Source organism: Epargyreus clarus, unplaced genomic scaffold (genome assembly GCF_041222505.1).
Source record: "Epargyreus clarus isolate Ecla_fem2 unplaced genomic scaffold, WU_Ecla_fem_2.2 ptg000019l, whole genome shotgun sequence".
Lineage (NCBI taxonomy): Eukaryota > Metazoa > Arthropoda > Insecta > Lepidoptera > Hesperiidae > Epargyreus > Epargyreus clarus.
Genome location: NW_027332227.1, coordinates 6,579,493 through 6,598,996, shown reverse-complemented (window position 1 = coordinate 6,598,996; position 19,504 = coordinate 6,579,493). Strand labels below are relative to the sequence as shown.

At 34.7% G+C, this 19,504-nt stretch overlaps 1 long non-coding RNA gene across 1 annotated transcript; it reads right to left on the bottom strand.

The window, feature by feature from the left end:
- Positions 1–4,487: 4,487 nt before the first annotated feature.
- Positions 4,488–8,928, bottom strand: LOC140750071 (uncharacterized). Its single transcript, XR_012103155.1, has 2 exons — positions 7,984–8,928; positions 4,488–7,886 (listed from the first exon to the last, which is right to left on the bottom strand). It is a non-coding gene; the product is annotated as an uncharacterized LOC140750071 (long non-coding RNA).
- Positions 8,929–19,504: the final 10,576 nt, after the last annotated feature.

The following is a 19,504-nucleotide window of genomic DNA, read 5'->3' as shown; positions in this document are numbered from 1 at the left end:
CAGCAGTGGGACAATAATGGGTTGATGATGATAATGCTAGTAGCGAAAGTAGGAAATGACCATCACAACCAAAAATCTTTGTTCACGATGGGTCTGAATTGCGATTTGAGAGCTGATACATTCCCAGCAGTGGGGTAACAGTCAGTTTGTACTGAAAATAATAACAATTAAATCATTGCGATTTGTTTTTGAAACTATTAACCATAAATCAAGCAATAAATTTTCGCGATTCAGTTGGGCAATAAAAATATTAAAACCATTTTTCATTGTAAATGGATTTTTAAAGTTTACATTCAAATACGCCCAGTATTACCATTGAAACGTTTTGTATAGAAAATATTTATTTTATTAATAGTTAGACCCTTCAATTTTTCTGCATCAGTACCTCTACTCGTATTTTCTGAAACGAGAGATTAAGCATTGAAGTGGTATAATCCTAACTACTAATACTTGTAACAAATACAGCGATATCGGAATATCAGAGGGTTTTTTATATTCTATAGGAGGAGCAGACGAGCATGCAGTCCACCTGATGCTAAGTGGCTACTGCCGCCCATCTGCCGGTCACAGATGCGCCGCTACCCCGGAGGACTAAGCTGGAACGCCTCGGAAAAGTATGTTTCCCTTATCACACCCATCAAAACAGAACACAGCAGCGCTTACCGCTCCTGTTATGAGGCAGAAATAGGTATGGCGATGGTGTCGCCGGAGTCGAACCACAAAGGGTTCTACTACCTTCAAATAACTGTATCCAACAATATTTTAACTAAAAATTCAAGCAAAAGCTTATAATCACAGAAGACTGCAAATATCGTAAAAGAAAGCAATATTCCCGTAAAGTACGAGCGTCGTAAATCCGCAGGAAGTTGGGGGAAATTAAGTGCATTTTTGTTGTCCTTCGTTCTAGAAATAAAACGAACGAAATGAGAACGTCATAGCAATTGCAAGGCACTAAATTTGTTGCACGGTCGTTATATCTACTTAATGACTACTACGAGTAGTTCTTGTTTGGTAATATAATGATTAGGGACGACCTTTTCCCATATTTTTAATGGATTAATAGTATTTTATGTCAAATTTGGTATTAAAAACATATTGCGAATAGATTGGTTAAAAAAATCTTGGTCAAATTGTTTTAATCATTTTTTAAATTATGAAAATTAGTGTTTTATGTGACTTTGCCTTTACTTTGTCATATCGTATAACTTCGCAGAGTTTGATTCTTATAAGCGACACTATCAGATACAAGGAAATACACTAGTAAGATTTAATAGTGTTTTCGCCCATATATTAAAAATTACAAAGATTTTTACTCGGTTCGTAATAATTGCAATTGGTTACTATTAAAATTCGACAACGCCTTCTCTATATCTAATAGCAATTTGTCTTTACAGAAATTGCGCAACTTTAAGGAGACTGTTTGATGTTACTTGAATATTTTTATTTTTAGACGTTTATAGCTCCCTAAATACCTGCTAATATTAGAAGAAGATGAGTCATTTTACAATTTTTTCCAGTCTACCATCATAGTATGTATCTTTCAGCTTTCATGATATTGCGCTAGATGGCGTTTATCGTGTCACAATGTTAGTTAGCATACTCCTCCAAAACGGCTTTACCTATTTTCATCAAATTTTATATGCATATTCAGTAGGTCCGATAATCGGCTACTATCTATTTTCATACTCCTAAGTGATAAGGGTTGTTTACCTTTAACATTTTTTTATTTATATGGCAACAAAACATTTGCCATATCAGCTAGTAATTCTCTAGTAATGACTTGAATAACTTGAAAAGTAAAAGTTCAAACGCCTTTTGCCTTTACTTTTCAAGTATTAAGCATACTTACAAAGCAGCATAGGCACGTCTGCGGTGCCGCCGCAGTTGAAACACGAAGGATTCCTCCACTTACAAAGTTAACCCATTATCGTGCTCGTACGGACTATGTTGAACGGTTCACTGTGAGTTCAAACCAGAACATTGCAGAACTTACAAGACATAGATGTACAATGAACCTGGTTATAAGTTTACAACAGTTGTGTGCCTAACACGTACATAATTAAATTCACGTCGACATTATAACTAGATCCGAAGTTTGGTTTGTCAACATGGTTTGGTTTGTTCGCATGGAATTTTGCTAAGAAGTTGGTGGTATTTCACGAAGGTATTTTTGTCCAATAAAAGTGCTGTTACGAGCTGAATATTTAGTTTAGAGGGTTTCATAATAAATATAGTCTATGATACTATACACATCGGTGGCCGACCTCATAGTGGTAGAGTTAATTAAAGATTTGCGTGGACGGTAGTGGCTATTTATAAGTGGTTTTCAGCCGCCTTTTTTTTATAATATAGGAGTAGCAGACCAGCATGCAGTCCACCTGATGGTAAGTGGCTACTGCCGCCCATGGACATCTGTGACCAACCTCAGATAGGATTAGATATGACCTGAGGTCGGTCACAGATGCGCCGCTACCCCTGAGGCTGAGGAGGAGGAGGAGCTGGAACTCCTCGGAAAAGAATGTCTCCCTTATCACACCCTTCAAACCGGAACACAGCAGCGCTTAACACTGCTGTTATAAGGCAGTACTAGGTGTGACAGTGGTTGTCCCTGTAGTTTCGGGACCAGAATAGGGCTACGGTATCCCCTGCCTGTCGTAAGAGGCGACTAAAAGGGGGCTTGCGGGCGGCAAGAGTGGGTAGCTCGAACCGCCCGGTAAGCGACCCCGGGAAGGGCGGCGGTATGTGTGGTCGCATACCGTCGTACGCACCAGACGGTGTGGCGAGCGTCAAGCTCACCTGGGCAGAGCCCGACGGGGCAACGCGCTAAGAGGACTCCGGTTGCGTTCCTTTGGAGATCCCGGAGCCCTCTACGCAGCGCCGAGGACGGCCACCGGGGGGGTTTTAGTGCGTTAAAAATCCCACATAACCCTGCGTCGCTCCCACGGCGCCGGGTACCTTTTGAAGGTTTCCCCCTCGTAAACAAAAAAAAAAAAAAAAGGTGTGACATTGGTGCCGCCGGAGTAAAACCACAAAGGGTTCTACCACCTTTAAGGGTTCTACCACCTTTAAGGGTTCTACCGCCTTAGTCTTCAGTAGCAACGCATCTGCGATCGGCTTCAAGTAGAACCCCTGTTTTATATGGAGTTGGTTACAGATATAGTAATGATAACTTACCATTTTCAACATACAAATAAATTAAGGAAAGTTGTATAACTTTTCATTAAAATCCACCGTACAATTTACTGTTATAGAAAAAATCTATTTGAATAGAAAAAGAAAAAAAATATGAATTAAGAAATTAGATTTCGTTCACTCCAATTACTTTCAGTGTCTTGGAATTTAATTTATTATAATAAAGCCTTTTTGAAATGTCTGGTTTTATGGTACACCGAGGACCATGAAAAATAATAATTTCTTTATCTGTTATATTTTTAGTTTCGTTCAAAGGGGTAGCAAAGAAGTACGTTGAACTTTTGCGGCTACTGCTTCCCATAGATGTTTATGTATAATCCATGTATGGTAAAAAAGGGAAAAAAATATTTCCTATTTTGTGCCTATACTTGAAAAGAAGTTATTGTATGCGAATTCACCGACAGATAGTTCCATTGTATCTATTTGGATAGTTTACATATTAATATTTACTTATATTCGCAGTGAAGAATATTTACAAAGCCAACCAAATTTATGAATATTTTTTTATGAAACGGCATAATAAATAAATTATTTGTTTTAATTGTTATTAATGCCATATATATATATATATATATATATATATATACTACTTTTATAACATTCTTCATTAGAACATGTTTAAGACTTGTGCATGTGACTCTTCGGATTATAAGCATTAAAGTAATCCTACAAAATGTGTAGTGAAAATGTTTTCTATTTGCGAACGAAATTCTGTCATAAAAGTTTAATACCGCGAAAAGTAGATCAAAATAACCACATTGGAAATTGTAGGAGTGATAAATTCTCGGCGAGATACCAAGTTATTTATGCTAAAAGATATTCTAGAATAATGCCTTAAGAAAATTGGGTACTTCATACTTATTGAGGGAACGATTTTCGCGCAAATGCCTAGTTTTACTGTAAGACTTTTCTTATATTTCCAGTATTGGAGCCGTACTGTACCCTTACCATGAGTCTTCAAAACATCCCACAATTTTACGTTACGATTACTCAATCCATTATTCTGTTCCGTTTGCTTTAGTAGACTGAGTAAACGTAACAATAAGTAAGTGCTCAAGTCTTTTTGTCTGCCTTACATGTTCGCAATAAAGAGAGACAAAACATAAAGCGCCATTTTGTTAATTTAGACATTTAATGTTACGTTACTGACACTATAGTTCTGATACAATCCGCTAGGGGCGCTGATTGGAAATTGTATGGGCAATACAAGTACAAAAACTAAAACATTCATATTTGTCAAAACGTACAAACTCATGGTAAGGGTACTGAAGTGTTGTATTAGTTGAAACACAATGTACTTTATTACTTCTTTTATTTATTAAGCCTCAATTAAACATTACACTTTCTTACAGAACTACTAATCTTTTTTACTCCCGCCATCTTATATCCTCTTGTGCGGTTTTAGTGTTACCAGCTCCCTTTCAGTGTTGCCACTCGTAGCTCCCTTCTACCTGTCATGTTCCATTCTTCCAACATCCTCCTCTTTTAATCTTTTAATGAATTGTGTTTTACTATTTGTTACATGTTATGACAATTTTGTTACAATGTCTTGTTATACAAAATTATAATTACAAATTACAAATATTATTATCCTAATGTAAATTTAAACAAATATTTATTTTCTCTTAACATAGTCGTTAAGTTAATCACCATATTTAATCAATAATCATGAACATATTTTGGTATGTAACATACATAATAATCATCCAGATATTTAGGTTTCCTTACAAGCCTTTCAGACCTCCTTTGTGACTGTTCCGGATCATTAGTACTATCCTTTTCTAAATAATCTTCAACAACCGACTGACTATTATTTTCACCGGTTGAAAGACTTGTTGGTATCCCCTCACAAAATTGATCTAAGTAATCACTATTTATAGGCCTGCCTGGTGAAATGTGAGAAAAGGCTTTATTCAAATGCCACCGATTCCGTCTAAAGTTACCCTTGTCAGTACTTACAATATAAGATCTAGGTTCATCACATTTTTTTACAATAGTCCCATAAGATTTTAAATCTGTAATCCAAACTTTATCTTCTATGTCTAAATCTGGCAAATTTGATGCTTTATGCCTCTTATTGTAGTAATATGCAGTCTTATGTTTCCTTTCAATTTGTTTATTCTTCAATATGTCTTCAACTATTACCGGCTTATTTAATTTACTAGGTAGAATAGGTAAATTGTCACGTAATTTACGATTGAACATTAATTCTGCTGGACTATAACCCACTTCCAAAGGAGTATTCCTATACACTAGCAAAGCCAAATAGATATCTTCATTTTTAGACAATAAAGACTTTGCTATTTTAACCCCAGACTCTGCCAGTCCATTACTCTGTGAATAATAAGGACTGCTGGTGATAGATTTAAACCCATACTCATTAGCAAAATTATTAAACTTACTTTTAAATTGCGTGCCACAGTCTGACCTAACTACTTCTGGTATGCCATATCTGGAAAATACTTCTTTACACTGAATTATTACTGAATCTTCGGTTAAGTCTTTTAATTTTGAAATTTCCAGAAATCTAGAATAATAATCTATCATTACAATGTACCAACTATTGTTAAATTTAAACAAATCGATTCCTACTTTCTGCCAAGGACGATCAGGTATGGATTCAATAATCATTTCCTCTTTGTGATTTTGATAAAGTTCAATACATTTACTACAAGTTTTAACCTTACTTTCTATTTGCTTAGACAGTCCTAACCACCAAACTGATTGCTTAGCACGTTCTCTGCATTTTGAGATACCCAAATGACCTTTGTGTATTTTATCTAAAATTTCTTCTTGCATGGAATTTGGAGTAACAATTCTGGAATTAAATAAAAGAATGTCAGCTTCAATAGAAAAGTTAACTCTGTACTGATAATAATCTTTGAATGAACCTAGACAATTTTTTCTCGGCCAACCTTGCACAGTAAATTGCTTTAATTTGATACAAATGTTACACTTATTTTGTTCTACTTTTATCCTTTCTAATATTTCACTTGATAAGGTTTCATTAGTGAGTGAATTAAGATCTATTTCTTCCAAATTTTGAGTAACATTAGTTAACGGCATAGGTTGCCTTGATAATGCATCTGCCACTACCAATTCTTTACCCGGTGTGTATACAACTTTGTAGTCAAATTTTGTAAGTTTAAGCCGTAATCTTAACAATCTTGGACTCAGATCATTTAATTGTTTAGTTTGTAATATTTGAAGGAGTGGTTTATGATCTGTTTCCAAAATAATTTGAATACCTACAATATAGTCTTTAAACTTCTCAGCTGCCCAAGTAAGTGCTAAACATTCTTTTTCTATCTGTGCATAGTGTTTTTCAGCTGCTGTGAGAGTTCTACTGGCATACATAACAATTGATCGTTGACCCTGTCTATCAACTTGCATCAAGGCTGCTCCCAACCCATAACAACTACTATCAGCTGATACTATTATGGTCAGAGATGGATCATAATGTGCTAATGTAGGTGATTCTTTGAGTTTATTTTTTATGTCCTGAAATGCCAGTTTTTGTGCATTTTCCCAAACAAACATGTGATCTTCTTTTAAAAGTGAGTACAAAGGTTCCAGTAAATGAGACTTTTTAGGAATAAATCTGCCTACAAAATTAACCATACCTAGAAACTGTAATAGTTCTTTCTTATTAGAAGGTGCACTGAAAGAGTCTATTGCTTTAATTCTTTCCGGATCTACTTTTATTCCTATTTCATTTATTATGTGACCTAAATAACTAACCTCCTTGACTCTAAAAATACATTTGCTCTTGTTTATGGTTAACCCTTCCGCATGTAATCTTTTTAAAACTTCTTTAAGCATTCTGTCATGGTCTTCCCTACTTTCCTCAAATATTAGAATATCATCCATATGTATTGCCACTTTAAGATCCTTAAACAAATTAGAGAACTTCATACTGAAATATTCAGGAGCACAATTAAGTCCAAACGGTAAACGATTATATATATATCTTCCAAATGGAGTTATAATAGTTGTAAGCTTTTTTGATTCCTCGTCTAACTTTATTTGATGGAACCCTGAAGTAGCGTCAATCTTAGAAAAATATTTAGCCCCTTTTAGCTTTGCCAATGTATTTTCCACCTTTGGAATAGGATAAACCGGTCTTAGAATATTCTTATTTACCTCGGTGTAATCCCCACAGATTCTTACTTTATTATTTTTATATATAACAACAATAGGTGAAACAAAATCAGTCGCCTCTTCAATTGGACTAATTATTCCTAATCTCTCTAATTTATTAAGCTCTTCCTTAACTTTTGGCCATAAGGGAATTGATATATTCCTAGGTGAGGAATGGACATAATGTTTTGGATTCTCTATTAATTTAATATGAAACTCATCCTTAAAAACACCCAACTCATTAAATATGTTTGGAAATTCTTTCTCAATAGCATTTTCAATATTACTAGTCCAATTATCATACATACTAACTGCACATATTTCAATGACCTTCATAGCCTCAATAGCAGGTCTTCCTAAAATAGCTGATTTTAACCCTCTAATAACATAAACCTTACCTTCAAACTTATTATTTTTATATTCTAATTTTAGTCTTACAGTTCCAATAACTTGCAATCTTGTGCCGTCTGGCCCCTTCACTTTATCATCACAGTTCACTATAAAAAACTTGCATTCCAAAGCTAAGTCCTCTGATATGGCACTTATATCTGCTCCTGTATCAATTAAAAAGTTCACTTTATCTTTGGATTTGCTCCCTTGTGTCATACAAACATCAATTAAATATTTATGTTTAGTGTCACAGAAACTCACCTCATACTCAGTTTTATCACACTTCTCCACATTTCTTACTGATTTTCCTCGACAAAAGCGGGCAAAGTGTCCTACTCTTTGACACTTATGACATGTCACTTTATATGCTGGACACTTATCCCTGGGGTGTCTCTGTAACCCACAGAACCAACATTTCTGTGTTTTCTTTCTATAAGTATCTTCTTTAATTACATTTATGACTTCGTCTTTTTCTCGCATAACCTTGCACTCTTCTTTTTGAATTTCTGTTTGCTTTCCCATTAAAGTTGCTTCTTCTAAGGTTAAATCATTCTTTAACAGCATTCTGTCGCTGACATTTTTGTCGTATATTCCTGTAACGATCCTGTCCCTGATTAACTCTTCTTTGAGTGTTCCATACTTACAATTCTCAGCTATTTTATGTAAGTCCGTTATAAATTCGTCAAATTTTTCCCCTTCTTTTTGAACTCTTGCATTAAATTTGTACCGTTCATAAATGACGTTCTTCTTTGGAGAAAAGAACGTGTCAAATTTTTCGATAAGTGTGTCATACGAAAGTTTTTTTTCAAATTGAATAATTATATCTTCGGCTTTCTCCCCCATGCAGTACAGCAAACAGTCAATTTTGTTCTGATCCGTATATTCTGCCTGGCCAGACAACGCTATATATCGGAGAAATCTTCTTTTGTATTTTGGCCATTCTTCCGGCACAAAACTGAATTGTCCCGGAGGAGGGACTTTCATCAACTTTTCCTGTTCTGCCACCATGTTGTATTAGTTGAAACACAATGTACTTTATTACTTCTTTTATTTATTAAGCCTCAATTAAACATTACACTTTCTTACAGAACTACTAATCTTTTTTACTCCCGCCATCTTATATCCTCTTGTGCGGTTTTAGTGTTACCAGCTCCCTTTCAGTGTTGCCACTCGTAGCTCCCTTCTACCTGTCATGTTCCATTCTTCCAACATGAAGTTAATCAAATAAACTAGGGTTTAGTTGTTTTAAGTTCTAGTTTGTCCTCTATTTCCAAACCGCTAATAAATAAATGCGAAAATTTATTTGTTTGTTCCGCTTTCTAGTTTCAATGCTTATTTTAGGCACTTTTTTACGGGTCCTTAAAAATTTGAGACACATGAAGTTTGTATCATGACGATGGTAAATGTTTAATATCGAAATATTTTTCGAAATTAAGCATATCCTTAGCCAAGGAAAACAACACTGCACAGTTATATTTACTTTTCAAAACACTGATACGTAATATATTAAAAAAGGCTCTTGAGATTTTTTATGGGATTGAGATAGCAAACGATCATGCAGTCCACGTAATTGTAAGTAATGATGTGCCGTCGGCCATGTTTGGTATTCGACTACTTTAGTACTCATAAAAAAAAATCCAGTCAGGACTCGAGTCCACAGTAGTACTCGAGTCAGTATGAAGTATTCGAGTACTTTGTAACACACAGTCCAATAACACGAATACCAAAAAAAAGGTCACTCACGAAACACAACATTAAACAAATTGTAACTTGCACAATTTCTCTCAATCCTCAACTCGTTTGCCTATATAGGGTACCTAAGACTGGAGTCAGTGTATGAGTACCGTCAGTATTCGAGTATGCGAGTTTATGTAAGTAGGTACTCGAGTACTGACTCGACTCGGCCTGACTCGGCACATCTATGATGGTAAGTCACCCATAGCCATACCTAAATTCTTATAGAACAGGATTTCTGCCTGACACCCATTACAGCTTTGCAATATTTGACCCTCACATTTATATGACTTCACTTTAAAAGCTCTTAATTATTATTGTACTTCAAAGAAAAACTACCTAATGATAGATACTATTACCTTGCGGCACTTGACACAAAGTTAGACTGTATCGGGCACACAATCTCGGTAATTTATTTACTTTGTGTTGAAGCCTAGTTGAGCTGGAAGCTACAAAGTTCAGCAACTTGGTCGTTTACTTAAAGCCTATTATGACAAAGTAATCTTTATTAAACCCGTTAATGTTGAAATACAGAAGTTAACTTCTTTACAAAGAAGTATTTAAGTACCTACATATTGCTCATTATATAGTTGTGATGCGGGTTTGCACCATTATTAATAATCTATCCAATTTTTGCAGTGGCAGTTGCAGTGATAGCCCAGTGGTTAAAAAACTCGGCCTCTCGATCGAGCAGTCCGAGGTTCAAATCCCAGGCATGCACCTCTGATGTTTCGAAAATATGCGCGTATTAGAAATTAATTATCACTTGCTAAAAACGGTTAAGGAAAACATCATGAGGAAACCTGCATACCTGAGAGATAAAAATCTTAAAGGTATGTGAAGTCTACCAATACGCACTTGGCCAGCGTGGTAGACTATGGCCTAATCCTTCTCATTCTGAGAGGAGACCCGTGCCCAGCAGTGGGACAGTAATGGGTTGATGATGATCCATTTTTTGCACAACAAAGATCGAAAAAATTACAAATTTCTTGTATAAAGAAATTATAAAATGTCGATCTATGTTTTTTTATAATATAGGAATATCAGATGAGTATGCAGTCCATCTGATAGTAAGTGGCCTTTAACACTGCTGTTATTTGGAAGAAATAGTTATGGCCGTAGTGTCGTCGAAGTCGAACCATAAAGGGTTTTACCACCTTTAGGAGATAGAGCCCTGTCACAGATGGATATGCGGACAGACAAACAGACGGGCAGTCAGCGGAGGAGTAATAGGGTTCCATTTTTAATCTTTAGGTACCTACGGAACCCTAAAAATGAAATAATGAAAATACGAAAATACGAATTTTTTTTGTAAAAAGTCGATACGCAAAATTAGACAGATTGATCATTAATCATAGGCGGTAGTCGATTTAAGTCATTCGTAATTTAAGTAAGATTGATTCTGATATTTTTAAAAAGCACAACTTCTGAAATACATGACCTACGTAACCGCAATATACGAGTATATTTTTTGGAAAAATAAGGAAGCCAAGAAAGTCTTTAACTCCGAGGCAAGTATTGAATTGCAAGCAATCTATCAATTAAGTTACACCGAGTTCGTTCGTCCCTTGGGTTTTGTGCTCGGTGTTACGTTAAGTAATCATTCTTTATTTACAATATATTGTTACGGTAATTATAAGAGGTGATAAAGCGTAGGTTCAATAACATACAATTCGGACAGAGCGTATAGTAAGTAATGTTTCTAAGTATCTAACTGTGTATGACATTTAAACGTGAGGAATTCAAATATTTATACGTTACTGCAAGCTGACCCAGCAAACGTTGTGTTGCCATATAAATAAAAAAAATATAAAGGTTGTACAACTCTCATCACTTAGGGGTATGATAAAAAAGGTAGTAGCCAATTCTCAGACCTACTGAATATGCATATAAAATTTGGTGAATATCGGTATAGCTGATTCGGAGGATTACGGTAACTAAAATTGTGACACGAGAATTTTATATATAAGATTAAGTCACTTTCTTTCTTTTTTTCAATAGGGTAGAAGCGCTATCTAAGTAACTTTAAGATTTACTTTATTAGTTGAAATGTCTTTGTTAAATATTTTATTATGAAGAAAATATAAAAGTATAATTACACGTATCCATCGTAAAGTCACCATATATAACTTTTATAATAGAATTAAAACAGATTAGTTCCCCAAGAACCTATAACCTGGTTCTAATGGACACTGAATCGTAAAATACTTATTGTTGTAGATTTTACGGCTTTCACCGATGGTTCCATTTTTATATTTCATTTCACGCGCCATAGGACAAGTTAATTGAACTTTAACGGTGCAAGAAATGGGACATATTGACTTTTAGTGTGAGCACACATTGCCAATTGGAAGGCCTAACGAAATTATGTAACAAAGTGTTTTATATGAAACGAAAGCGAGTAATTTGGGATGAATTGTATGAAATAAATGTTTTTTTGTAGAAAAATGCGCTTTTTTATTTAAAAAGAATATTTACCAACCAGCGATGTGGACGTAAACGTAATATGCAAAACACAGAAGCATATAAAAAAATTCTGTAACATAGATTAGTAAAGATACTTCGCCGTCTTGAAATTGAATGAAGCCACAAACGGCTTATTAGTAAGTTCTTTTTTTTAATTCTTGGGAAATAAAAACATTTTTAGAGAAAAATTACGAATAAATAACGAATACTGCGTAATTGACATAACAAATAAATAATTATTTCAAATATTTTAGGGACATTTTAGCACGGAGACGTGGCAAACCTTTTTTACGCAACTATTTCAATTCTCAAAACTGGGTACATTTTCTTGCTAGGAGTGAGTAATCTTAACTATCTATGTCCTGTAACAACAAAAAATATAGCAACTTAAATACTATCATGTGTTCACCGGATCTTTGTATGGCAGACGTTATGCCAAACGGTTTGTTGTTTGTCTATCTTTCAAACCGTCTTATGCTAAGTCAAGTAGATATCTTAGTCAACGCTCTGAACTAGAAAGGAAATTGAACAGCGCAGCTCACAAGCATATAAGCTTTCCGCTCGAACCAGTTTACCGATGTTCTATTGTGCTGTTCACGCGTTCATATCTTGATGTGTTTAGAAGCTTTGTAATACTGTTACTTACTCTCCCACTGTTGGACTTCGATCTCTGTTAGAATAAGAAGGATTAGGGTTTCTATCTATCACGTTGGTTCAATGTAAGATAGATTTCAAATACGTTTCAGATCTCAGATATATCGAGTAAATAGTATAACATCTAATTGGTTTCTATCGATCATCTTTGCATAGATTTAATAATATTAAAATTCGTAATACTGCTACTGTTTTCTAGTTGATACAATTTAAAAATTAAAGGTTCCTGGTTTGATACTCATACCTATATCTGAATAAAAAGCTATTTTGGTTCTACGAGTATGTTTAACAACGCCTCGTATGTCTGCTTATCGAAGCCATAACGTGGGTCTAAGGGAAAATTATTTATAATGTGTTTACAAATTTCAGGTCCATGTCATTTGATTGCGGCAATATCGACTATTGTTTATTTCTGCTTTGGAACAGCAATAACTAAATTTAAATTAGTTTTGACGCACATGAAATATGGTATTATTTATTAAAAGATAGCAGAAACAAATAAGGCTGCAGACCTTCTCATAGTAAGAGAACATTACGGACTATGTCCACTTGTAACCAAATTCATGTAGAAAAGTTAAAAACGATCATATATGTAGATATGTGTCGCCATTCCTGCAGACTAAGATCACTTCGTGTAAATGTTAGTCGATATCTATACCGACGAAATACAAGAACGGCATCACGCTACAATATTTTACTAGCTTTCAAAAATACCTACTATACAAAAAAATCATAAATCAGGAACTTGTAGAAATTTAATAGGTACAAGTTAAACAAATTTCACGCTTGAATACAATAATTACTCAGTTATTACCAATATTCCTGAACAGCGCTGAAAAGTAAATTCCGAATTTCTAATAAATCGCGAAGTGTTCTCTTCAGCATAAATCATAATATTTTATTAACTTCTAGCCAATTTAAACCTGCGAATTCAGGTAGCGAGCCTTGCTTGTGAAATAATGGAAAATAGGATCATAATCTTGCTACGATAATAACATCTTGGGCTGGTGTTTATTCAGTTGAGGCTCGAATCGGGCTTTTTCGTACCGAGCACATTTTCGAATTTACATCGTTTTTCGCCGAACTTCGGGGTGTTATAATTCTAAACAATTTGCCTACGCGAGTTCCGGAATTGCTCTCGTTCAGAGTAAGTGGCCGCCCTCCTTATCTCGGCATCACAATCTTACCTCTCAGGGAAATTGACTATTTACCTTCGCACACGATCCGAGATGTAGTATCGTGAGTACTTCACAGCTTTCCCGAGGGCTGTGTAATTATATTATTTTATACAAGTAGGTTCGCGTAAGCAGACGCCATAACGTTAAGCTTTATTGCTTCGTTTACGCACCCTTTCACTCGCTTAAGTCTTAAATTGAACATACTTATTAATTAAATTAAAAAGACCTGCTTTATTAAATGTTTTTGAGGTGGCAAATGTATGGTACATTCTAACATTATGACATTTCCTGTACCTAATATAAATATCTGAAAAAAGTAAACAGTATACATTTTGATTAATTCAGCAAATATTTTGACTGTCACATTTATTACTTTTGATATCAATTTGTTACATCTTTAATTTTTTTTAGAAATTCTACAGAAGTGAAATATTTCCTCATTGCCACAGGTGTCCTAATCGAAATCCATCGATTGTAGTGTCGTCGTCTACATGGTCATGGGTCCCTCTGATATGAAGTGACGACTTTAGGCAATAGATCATAAGACCTTTGGCCAAGTGCGAATTAGTGGAATTAAGTGAGTGACAATTAATTTATAATGTGCCTAGTCATGTCATAATCAGAGTTGCGCCTGTGATCCTAACCTTTGAGCGCTCGATTGATACACTGAGTTTCAAAACACTTGGCTGTTTTGAACACTACTTTGACGACTCTGATAAAGTTTTGTCATCATACTACTCGTATGAGGATAATTAATCAGTCTATTTATTCTCAAAAACAAGTACACTGTTCACTCTCACACTGTTACAACTTTATTTCTCCAATGTACCGAATATGTTAAATCCTTTCAAAATTTCTACAACAAGGTAAAATCAGACTGCGGCTTACAGAAGCTTTCGTCGATAGTAACGAACCTGCCTAATGCACTTTGCGAATACATGAAGCTGTGTGCATAAAGCGCATATACTCGTACCTAATTTCGGTCATTCCGTTTGTCCGCAGTCAAAGTGTCCATGTACTTAGTAATACAATTACTTATACAGTATTTAGTAATACTTAGTAATACAATTGAAAATGGTAGAACCCTTTGTGGTTCGACTCCACCGCCACACCTATTTCTGCCTCATAACAGCAGTGTTAGGCGCTGCTGTGTTCCGTTTTGAAGGGTGTCGTAATGGAGACAGACTTTTCTGAGGCGTTCCAGCTTAGTCTTCAGGGGTAGCGGCGCATCTGTGGCCGATCTCAGGTAGGAATATCTAATCCTATCTCGGCTTCATTACAGATGTCCATGGGCGACAGTAGCCACTTACCATCAGGTGTACTGCATGCTCGTCTGCTATTCCTATAAGATAAAAAAAAAAGTGTGTGTGTGTCAGCTACGACGCACGATTGGAGTTTACTCCTTACGAATGATAATTATGATATATATCGAATAGAAAAAAGGGTAGGTAAATGAACGCATCTGCTAAAATGATAAGAGAAACAAACATATATCTGTAATTATTCGGATTATTTATATTACTTCAAAATAATGCGTATTACATAAAGTATGTTACAAAATAATATAAAATAGGGCCATCTAGTGGCAAGTTTTATAAATTGTAAGTTTGCAAGTTTATCAATCTATGTATTTTGGTTTCAAATATTATAATGGTAACTTAATATAATTGTTTATATTAAAGTAAATTTTAATATAATATAATTATTTATATTTAAAACAATGTTAAACGTTTTATAACTTAAAACTTAATAATTATAATTTCATTGCCATCTATAAAATATCCTTGTTGCAATTTACGGATGAAATTTATATGAGACTCAATAAACATGTTATTATATGTAATTTGGATTGTTTCTGAATGTTTTATAATTCTAGAATTCATTTAAAACGTATTGCTAATTTTATATAACTTATTTTGAACATAATTCATTAGCAATAATTCTGTAATAAATATTAAATAATACTGTTTTGATTTTGCCCGTTTATCGTTGATAGATGGTGCTGATCAATAATGCATCCATTTTTATAAGTTAAATTAATATATCAGTAACTTACAAAAGCCTCTTTATGTTAAAAACTTATTTTGCTAATATTATATCTTATTCAATTGCTTACTGATTTTATATGTTACTCTTCTTTAAAAACGTTCATAAAAGATTGTTAATCATATTATGGCGCCAATGTTCATATTTTTCACAGTGTTTATAAATGATCAAACCTATAACTTAATTTATGCAAAAATGTAAATAAATTAGTTAATGACGTTTTAATGTTTTATATATTGCTAATTATTTTTATTGTAATGATTACTTTCATATGGGATTTGAACTTACTGTATTTTAAATTAATAAAAGCACTCTTGATTCATATTTTGGTTTCCGTTACGCCTCAACTTTTCGTGTTACACTTGATTTTACTCCTCATAAAATTTCCGTACCGGGCCTTATAACTCAAATCGTTTCTTAAGGAGTAAACTCCAAAAATACAAATTTGTAAGCTTAAATGTTTAAAGGTTGTGTACGAACATTCCTATTTTAAGGTAAAATGCAAGTGACTCGGAGGTTTTGAAGGTATAAGTTCTTAGGTGCGTCGAAAAATATTGGTGATACGATTCTTGGAATGGTAACGGTTACGTTGAAGCGTTACGTTACGTTATAGATATGATATGGATATATACGAAACGACACAATAAGTAACGATGTGATACGGTTTTTAACCGACTCCAAAATGTTATCGCTTTGTATAATATGTATGTAAGTTTGTATATCCGCCATTTTATCAAAAATGGTTAATTGAAAGAATATTTTTACAAGACGAGTTTTAGTATATAATATTTTAGATGAGGAATTAAATGTTTTTAAAAGATATAGTCGTTCTATTTCTGATTAATGTCAACAGCTATAAACGACAAAAAAAAAAAAAAACGTAACAAACTTATTTTACGACAAAACAAAATCTCTTCAACTTACAAGTTCCGCAAGGTGCAACATTACGTATAGTTTCTACGTGAACCTTTTTAATTTTATATTTTCTCTTGAATACTTCGTTTAAATTCAGACTTATTCCGTAGTTACTGTACTTACTTACAGTAGGTCATTTCTTTTTATAAGTCCCCGAGAACCGGCGAATGAGCGCTTATTTCTCTCGAGTCATGCTTTAAGCTAGTATTGCGGTTGCATAAGATCACGAAGTGTTGCTAGTAGGAATTACCTGACCTTTACTATACAAATTCATGGGCAGCAGTTACCACTTACCGCAAAGAAAAATGCGTAACGATGTATATTGGAACTTTACTGATAATTTAATTACGATAGCTATATAAGAGGAAGTCGTTAGTTTTTTTTCAAGTTCCAATTTTTTTTACGATTTATATTTAAATAAGTATTTGATTTCTATTTAAATCAAATATTTTAAATTATATTCTACGTCTCCCTTAAAAGGGGGGTTTGCCATAGGTACCTTATCACCTGCTTATCGCAATTTAATTCTTATATCGTGATATTTAGTAATAATGCCAATAAGAGACGCCTAGATGTGGAAATAGTATTATAAACGAGTAAATAACAATTTCCTTAAGACCCATAATCATACAGCTTCAAATCAAAAACTCAGACAACATACGTAGAAATGTAAAGCGAGTCTTTAGCTTATTATCATTATACGGTTCGCAGGATCTTGCTGGGGCGTCTTTGTGTGTGCACTGGGCTTTCAAAGGCATCAAAAAAGTCAGAAGTCTACTTGAACAGGCGATCAAACATCGGTAAGCTGGTTCGAGCGAGCTTACGCGTGCTTATCTAATGCGCTGCGCCATTCCACTTGCATTCTAGTTTAGAACCTCTCACACTTATCGCCTACACAGCTTATTAGAATTTAATCATCTTATAGTCTTCTCCGATATTCAATGAAAAGGCTGATTAATGACTCCACTATATGTCAATGAAATTACACACCAGTAAATGCTAATTTCCATAATACTCGTAGCCATAAAGCTTCAAATCAAAAGCTCAAACAACATAGAAATGTACAGCGAAATTTTAGCTTATTATCTACGAATAGCTCGCAGGATCAAACGCTGCGGTGTCGGCTTTAAAACGCATCAAAGAAAGTCAGAAGTCCACTTGAAGCGATCAAACATCGGTAAGCTGGTTCGAGTGAGCTTACGCGTGCTTATCTAACGCGCTATGCCATTCCACTTCCATTCTAGTTTAGAACCTTTCACACTTACTTACCACCTTTTTTATTTTTGTTGACGAGGGGGAAACCTTCAAAAGGTACCCGACGCCATGCGAGTGACGCCGGGTTATGTGGGATTTTTACCGCACTAAAACCTCAGCGGTGGACGTCCTCAGCGTTTGGTGGAGAACTCCGGGATCTCAAACGGAACACACCGGAGTCCTCCTAACACGATGCCCTTCTATGGGGCTCTGCCATGGGGGGAGCAATTTACGCTCCTCTCACATCCCCTGGTAATTAAAGCGATATGCGACCACACAAACCGCTGTCCTTCCCGGGGTTGCTTGCTGGATGGTTTGAGATCCCACTCTTGCCGCCCGCAACCCTGGAAGCCCCTTTTAGACGCCTCTTACGACAGGCAGAGGATACCGTAGCCCTATTCTGGTCCCGGTACTACAGGGACACACTTACTACCTACACAACTTATGGGGATTTAATCATCTTATCGTATCGTATCACAGTAGGTACGACAACGAAATTATCATATAAGTGAGTAAATGCCAATTTTCTTTATACCTGCAATCATGCAGCTTTAAATCAAAAACTCATACAATATAGAAATGTAATGACTCAAGCGAATCCTTTGTTTATTATCTATGTACGGTTCGCAGGATTTAGCTGGGTAGTCTTTGTGTGTGCGCTGGACTTTAAAACGCATCAAAGAAAGTCGGAAGTCTACTTGAAGCGATCAAACATCGGTAAGCTGGTTCGAGCGAGCTTACGCGTGCTTATCTAATGCGCTACGCCATTCCACTTCCATTCTAGTTTAGAACCTTTTGTACGTAGCATCGACTTGAAAGAAAAATTCTTTCTTTCTTTCTTTCTTAGCATCGACTTTACGTGAAACTTTATAAGAACAGATCTTGTATATTTAATGTCGAATATTTAATATTTTCTCAAGTGTATAATACTAGTGACTATCTTTAAATATAGTTGTATTATTTTAGTGAATTTATTTTTGAAGTTTGTAAGTAGATTCATGTTCGGGAACAATAAAAAAATTTGACACACTGATATTATATAGGATTCAAGTGCACTTGTATTGTGAAAGTCTGTCTGTATACGAGATAAATTAAATATTTTACTTATGTAACAGGTAGAGTTTACTGGTTCCCTATAGATATATATTAATTTAATAAATAACAGATGCTGCCTCTACATTATAATATTATGTCTTATTAATATGTTATTTATGTACTAAAATACTTTTTTCCATAAAATATTTGCTTGGATTCTACAGTATAGCTTACTTGAGGTAAATGTTACATTTCAATATTCTTTCCCACAATATTTGCGTTACACGCGTAGGTGCTACGAAGTCGGGTTGTCTTGAAAACGAGAATTTCATCGTCTTTAAGAGTTGGTAGAATTGGAGAATTTGAAATTTGATTTTCTATGAACTACAATACGATACTTAGGTATATTAAAAATGTAAAAGGTACTGTGCGAACCTTTTTGACCTTATTTTGGATTCTTCCGCCATTCGACTGACTACACTTAAATCTGAAAGGTTCCC